The sequence below is a fragment of the Epinephelus lanceolatus genome, chromosome 4 (genome assembly GCF_041903045.1).
Source record: "Epinephelus lanceolatus isolate andai-2023 chromosome 4, ASM4190304v1, whole genome shotgun sequence".
NCBI lineage: Eukaryota > Metazoa > Chordata > Actinopteri > Perciformes > Serranidae > Epinephelus > Epinephelus lanceolatus.
The window spans coordinates 19,194,017-19,200,417 of record NC_135737.1 but is presented as its reverse complement, the minus strand read 5'-3'; the positions used below and the strand labels follow the sequence as shown (position 1 = coordinate 19,200,417).

Genomic DNA, 6,401 nt, shown 5'->3' with positions numbered 1-6,401 from the left:
CAATCAGAGTGTCACCTCTCATTCCCTTTAAAAGAGGCGCGATTGGAGCGCACAGCGGAGAGCTAGTTAGATGGCGGACCTACCAACTGCAAAGAGTGAGCGTTTTACAGCTGAGGAGACGTTAAATGTATCTCTATATCGACTGTCCTGTCACATCTGATGTCAGATCAAAGGGAATTGGCACCGTTTGGCAGGTTTGGCAGGTTTGGCATGCGTAATGGAAACCCAACCTGATTTGATTAACACAGTTGCAAACTAATAAGTTCACATCCCTCTCAGCCAGCCACAAACAGCCACAGCATCAGATAGGGAGTAAATATTCTATATTATATAAGAAAAGAAACAGAGTGAGACTGTGAGAGAGAAAGAGAGAGTGCGCGCGCACGGGAGAAACGCTGTCAACAAATTGTAAGTTATTCAATTTTATTTTAACCCAGGAGGTTAGAGAGCCCAGCTCCCTCTCCAGCATCCTGAACCCCCCGGCCTGAAGGTGCAAGAAGGGCTGGTCCCGTGGCTGCACCCGGGCCATCTGGTCTGGCTGCACGCCGGCTGTGCGGCGGGCTGTGCGGTGGGCTGTGCGGCCGCTGTGCATCCTCCTCCTCCTCCTGACAAGATGATCTTCAGTTTTACATTCTAAAAGCTTTTTTTTTTTTAAATATACATTTGTACTTGTAGGGCTATACGTTTACGTTTTTAGTTCACAGAAGCTGGTTATTGTTGTGTTTATGTCAAAATAAAGTTTATCAAACGTTTTCACATCTTTGATTTTGTGATGTACATGCCAAAATGATCACAATTCAACTGGGAAAGACAAGTTCATTTTACAGGCTATGCATCATCAGCCCGTGGAGGTCTGCTCGCAGTTCTGTATATTCGGACACTGCAGCTTGGACCTCCCGCCTTATGATGATCATTATTACTGCGATTAGATCATTCTGATTAATCACTGACCATTAAGACGTGTTTCTGATAAATATTTTAATGTGCACAATAATAACCTTTCACATTGTAATCATATTTTTATTTGTTATCTTTTGCATATGTGTGGCTGCTCCGTGTGTGTCTGAGCAGAGTGCACGCGCGTTGTGCGCCCGCCTAGAGACGCATATTACTAACTTGTTTAAAAGCAAAATACTGCGCCGTTGACTTTAGACCAGGTTTTTGTTGGTCACTGGCGCATTTGCTTTTTACGTCATCTAAGTAGCAACGCACCATGACTGCGCCTGACCACTCCTCATTTTTAGACCAACACACCCAGAGAAGCGCAAGTTCATTTGCTAGTTAGACGACGAGGGCGCAGGGCGAGAAAATGACAACTGCGTTGGCATCTAAATAGCAATGACACTTGCGACACGGATTATGCGCCCTCCGCCGTCCGCTTTAGACCATCTATATAGGGCCCACAATCTTCTCCTGTGTCATCAAGTGTGGAAAAGACATTCTGCACTCTGGCAGCTGTTAAGTGCAGCAGCAAAGCTCTTTACTGTGCGGCATCACAAACTTCTGATGCAGTTAAATAGAGTTTGAAACTATTTACCCACCTCTGCCAGCAGATGCTGATATAAGCTAATTCTGACGACACAACAGAAAGGGCTACTGCAGGCTATCTTACCGCCATTTTAAAGAGTAAACTCCATCGTCCTCTTCTCTGTTTTCCTCTCGAGATTAAACATCAGGCTGTTACTTTGCTGGTTGGCCGTGCACAATATGATGTCCCATCATATTACCTTCATCACCAAATGTAGTATTCTTACTTCAAAACACTGTGCACTCCTCTGTGGATTCCCCATCTGCTTTATTCCTCGTGCTTACAGATAACTTTAAGTAGAACCACAACAAACTAACTTCTAACCCTTCACCTCCAGAAGGTGATGGACAATAAATTCAGCAAATCCAACCAATAAACTCTGAGGTATTTCAGTGCGGACACAAGTGGTGAACCGACTGACAAACACACCTACCAGCAAATCGACACTGCCATTCCTTGAGCCATGCTGCCAGTATGGCGAAACAAAATGCAAAATATATTTTACTATATCCTGTATTGATACATTCAGGTGGCATAACAGCTCAACTACTCAAGAAAGATGGAAGAGGGCTTAATGTTCGCTGCATGACATTTACTGTACTTAAGAAGAGCAACACACAGCAGCAGGTTATTATGTGTGTTAGAACACCCAAACCCAGGGTGATGGCCCACTGGTTAAGACACATACCATGTAAAAGACAGGGGTGTCCAATTTTTTTTTAAATGGGGGCCAGGTTATCCATCCATCCATGTTTTTTTTCTTAGTTATTTTTTTAAAAGATATCTTTATTACTTTTTCAATTTATACAAGAAAAGCATTGTACAAAAACATAAAAGTGCCTCATACTACACAGAACATGGTGAACAAAAAACCCCACACGGTGAAAAAACAAACTAATAAGTAAAAATAAATTCAAAGAAGATTTATATGAAGTACAGAAATATGTAACAACATAAGGGAAAACAAACAAACAAACAAAACAAAAAAAACCCCACTCCATACAACAGCATTGAAAGCTCAAATTGACAGTTGAAGGAAAACATAAGCAAATATCCAGGCATTACAGTGTTACCATATGGTGTTTGGTTGATACCAAAACTCAAGTATGGTTCTTTCCAGGAATGACTGACCAGATAAGTCCATAGAGGCCCTTCTGTAGAGTCTGTGCACTCTCCATACCAATATAATTCAAAAAGGGGTTCCAAGTTTTATAAAACAACAGAGGTTTGTCCTTAAGCCAGTAGGTCATTGCTTCCAGAGGAATAAGTTCCATTATACCCTGTAACCACTGTGAGAGCTTAGGAGGTTTGTCAGAGATCCACTGGAGTAGGATACACCGTCTGGCACCAAACAGAAGAACATCAAGCAGTCTCAGCATACAAGGTTTTAGATTCAGTGCAGGATGTAATCCAAGGATGCAAGACCGTGGAGTGAGATCCAGGTCCTTACCAAATATGTCAGAAATTTCTTTGCAAACCTTTCTCCAGAAATTTTTAATAAAGGGACAGTCAAAGATGCAAAGGTAGTATGATCCTCTGAGATCTTGCATTTATTACAGTATTTGGAAAGTGTAGGATGAAATTTATTCTGTAGCACTGGTGTAATCTGGAGCCTATGAGTGATTTTGAATTGAACTCCCTTAACTTTGTTGGTGGACAAACAGCCAGATGAGCTCAGCCACACATCACCCCACTCATCATCTGAGATTGTTACCCCCAGGTCAGCCTCCCAGAGCAATTTAAGATGACCAGTGCCCTCTGCTGGAGGCCACAGAGCATCATAGAATCTGGTTATCAGTTTTCTATAGAAGAGCGAGAGAACCCACCAGGGTACAACCTTGCTTTTGAAGAGACAAAGCTACGGATCTGCAGATACCTAAATAAATGTCTGGAGGGGAAGTCGTGTTGTTCAATTAGCTGGTTAAAGGATTTGACAGTGCTGTCAACTATGGATAGCTAATGACGAGGACTAACAGGAAGTGACGATGATGAAACTGGTGACCACAATTTCACTTGGCCTTATTTTGGGATGTTCTTGTCTTTAAAGTCACTGTGCACAGCTCCTCTCTCTCAGAGGGCTGCAGTAAGCTCCACAGAAGACATAGTATAGGATTTGAACAGCATGGAGGATTTTGATGGGTAATATTCATCTTAACATCTCAGGGAAGTCCATTTTGAATGACACATATTTAATAACAACACGTTAATGGAATTTTGGCAGTTCCTCAAAGGCTTTGTTTAAAAAATATATATAAATGGGAGATAACAACTCATTGATTGGTGGTGAGTCTTTACAGTGGCAGATCAATGACCGGGTCATTATTGTGCAGCTCCTGGTGATGATTTTTCTTTGCATCAACTTTTTGCTCATCTTAACCTTTTTTCAAAAGGAGTGTTTCTACACAACTACACGCTACATCTTGTTTGCAGTTACACTACTGTCTGATAGCTTTGTATTACTCATGACTGATGTCATTCTTATCTTACACTATTTTCAAATTCCCATGCATGTTTGGTTATGCATCATCATCTCTTTTCTGTTAATTCTGCATCTTTTGATCACACCAGTTACTCTGACAGCAATGACCCTGGAGCGCTATGTGGCCATATGCATGCCCCTGCGCCACGGAGAGTTGTGCTCCCGTCACAGCACTGTGAACTGCATTCTAATAATTCATGGCCTCAGCTCTGTACCCTGTATTGTTGTCCTCTCTGCTTTCTTTGCATCAGTCTCTCATAGCTTTTATGAACAACACAGTGTATGTTCTGTGGAGATATTTCTTGTGCACAGGTGGCAGAAACATGTTAGGTCCGCTCTAAATCAGTTTTACTTCTTGATTATGTGTATTACTATTGTATTCTCCTATATTAAAATACTGAAAGTAGCTAAAACTGCATCAGGAGAGAATAAAAAGTCAACATGGAAAGGGCTCAGAACAGTAATTCTTCATGCTTTCCAGCTGCTGCTCTGTCTCATCCAGCTGTTGTGTCCATTCATAGAAGCTGCTCTACCTCAGATTAATGTCAGTTTTTTTAATACTGTCAGGTATTTTAACTACATAATGTTTAGTCTTGCTCCAAGATGTCTGAGTCCTCTCATTTATGGCCTCAGGGATGAAAAGTTTTTTCATGCTATAAAAAATGTCTGCTTTGCTTTATGTACAAAAAGCATCTGGAAAGGTAGATTGATTATTTCTGAACAGAGAAATGTATTTATTAAATAAAAAGCACCAGAAATTCTACTGTGCATGTTGCAATTCACCCACGTGTTTTTTTTTATTCTTATAATCCTGACTGTGATTACATTTCGTTTTAAGCAACAATTCAAATTCAACACTGTTGTGCTTTTGTATTCTTGCATCATTGTTCATATGAGGTGACTACTTTCAGGTTTTCTTTGCCCTTCATGTTAAGTTAGATGTAATATTGCGTATAGGCCCTTGTTACGTTTAAACTCGTGTACTTCTGATCAGTCTTCCCTTAGATGAGTGAGCTTCAGTTGTCCTCATTGGAATATACAGCTTTATTACAACACAAATATGATCTAAAAAAAAAGCTTTTGGCACAGCATGTGTGCAATGACAGTGAACATAATGTTACTTTAAGTTTTTAGAATATCTCTAAGCCTTGAACAGTGTATCCCAGGTCATTCAGAATCACACATCCATAGAGGAGAAAAAAGCATGCTGTGTAACCCTTGGTCCAGACTGTTTGGTGGAAACAAATTTGACATACTGGATAAAGTGGACAATATATTACAGGAAATAAATCATATGCCACATACTTACTTTTTTTTTTTTTTTACATCCTTTACAAACTAAAATATATGCTTAACTAAAGATGTATGAAGAGAAAACTCTATTAACATTTATCCACTCACTCCACTGTACCCCTCTTACCATTTTGGAGAACATACAGAAAATTTGTAGTACATTTACTCAAGTATGGAACTAAGATGCATTGCTGTAGATTAAACAACACAACAGTGTATAAAGAAGTTAATATCAGCACAAATACAATACACACATTAATGTACCTTTTAATTTAAAACATTCTGTATGATGGTAAAACACTGACAGGGACCATTTTTCTGCACAATGACTACATTTACTTTTGATCCTTTAAGTAAATTTATCTGATAATATTACAAGTGTAGTTGTGCAAAATTAAAAGAGTGCCAAGACTAATGGCCTTCAACTCGTGGAAGGAGCCCCGGTGCATTGGGTCACTCATGCATCTTGGATTTTTCTCAAAACCAATATCATCAGAAACCATTACTTTCCCCAGCACAGAGAATCTGCTGCACCCCTTACTAGACCGAGTGCATTTTGACCTTCTTCACCTTTTGTTTTTAACATTTTGTTGTTTTTGCTGACAAAGAGAAAATCGAATAAAATGATGTTTAGGTCCTAGTTGCCTCTGTCTGTGTGCTCTTGAGACAGTGTTGTAAAACAGCCTGGGGTGTAGCTTTTTTTGTGACAACAACTTTGGCCATCATTCACTTTTCATCTGGTGCCATCGTCCGGTCCAAATTTAAACTTGATTAGTACTTTGGTTTATGACTGAATACTTCCACAACTATCGACACATCAGCATTAGCTAGTGCTAATTAGCAAATGCTAGCATACTAACTAATATGAACTGAGATGTCATACCTGGTAATCATTATGGCATCAGGATGATAACTTGCCATTGTGAGCAGGCTAGCATGCTGACATTAGCATTACCTTGAAGCACTGCAGTGCCCAGGTTCAGCCTCACAGAGCCACTAGTCTGTCTGTACACTCTTAGCACTATTATGTGTGAGTCAAAGGTGCAGATTTCACAAGGTGCAAGATACAGAACATGTGCCCAATTTTTAATTAAGGGAAAT

The 6,401-nt window shown here is 40.1% G+C and overlaps 1 pseudogene; it reads left to right on the top strand.

Annotated features, from left to right (window-relative positions):
- The first annotated feature begins 3,783 nt into the window (after nucleotides 1-3,783).
- Nucleotides 3,784-4,712, top strand: LOC144462667 (odorant receptor 131-2 pseudogene; annotated as a pseudogene).
- Nucleotides 4,713-6,401: the final 1,689 nt, after the last annotated feature.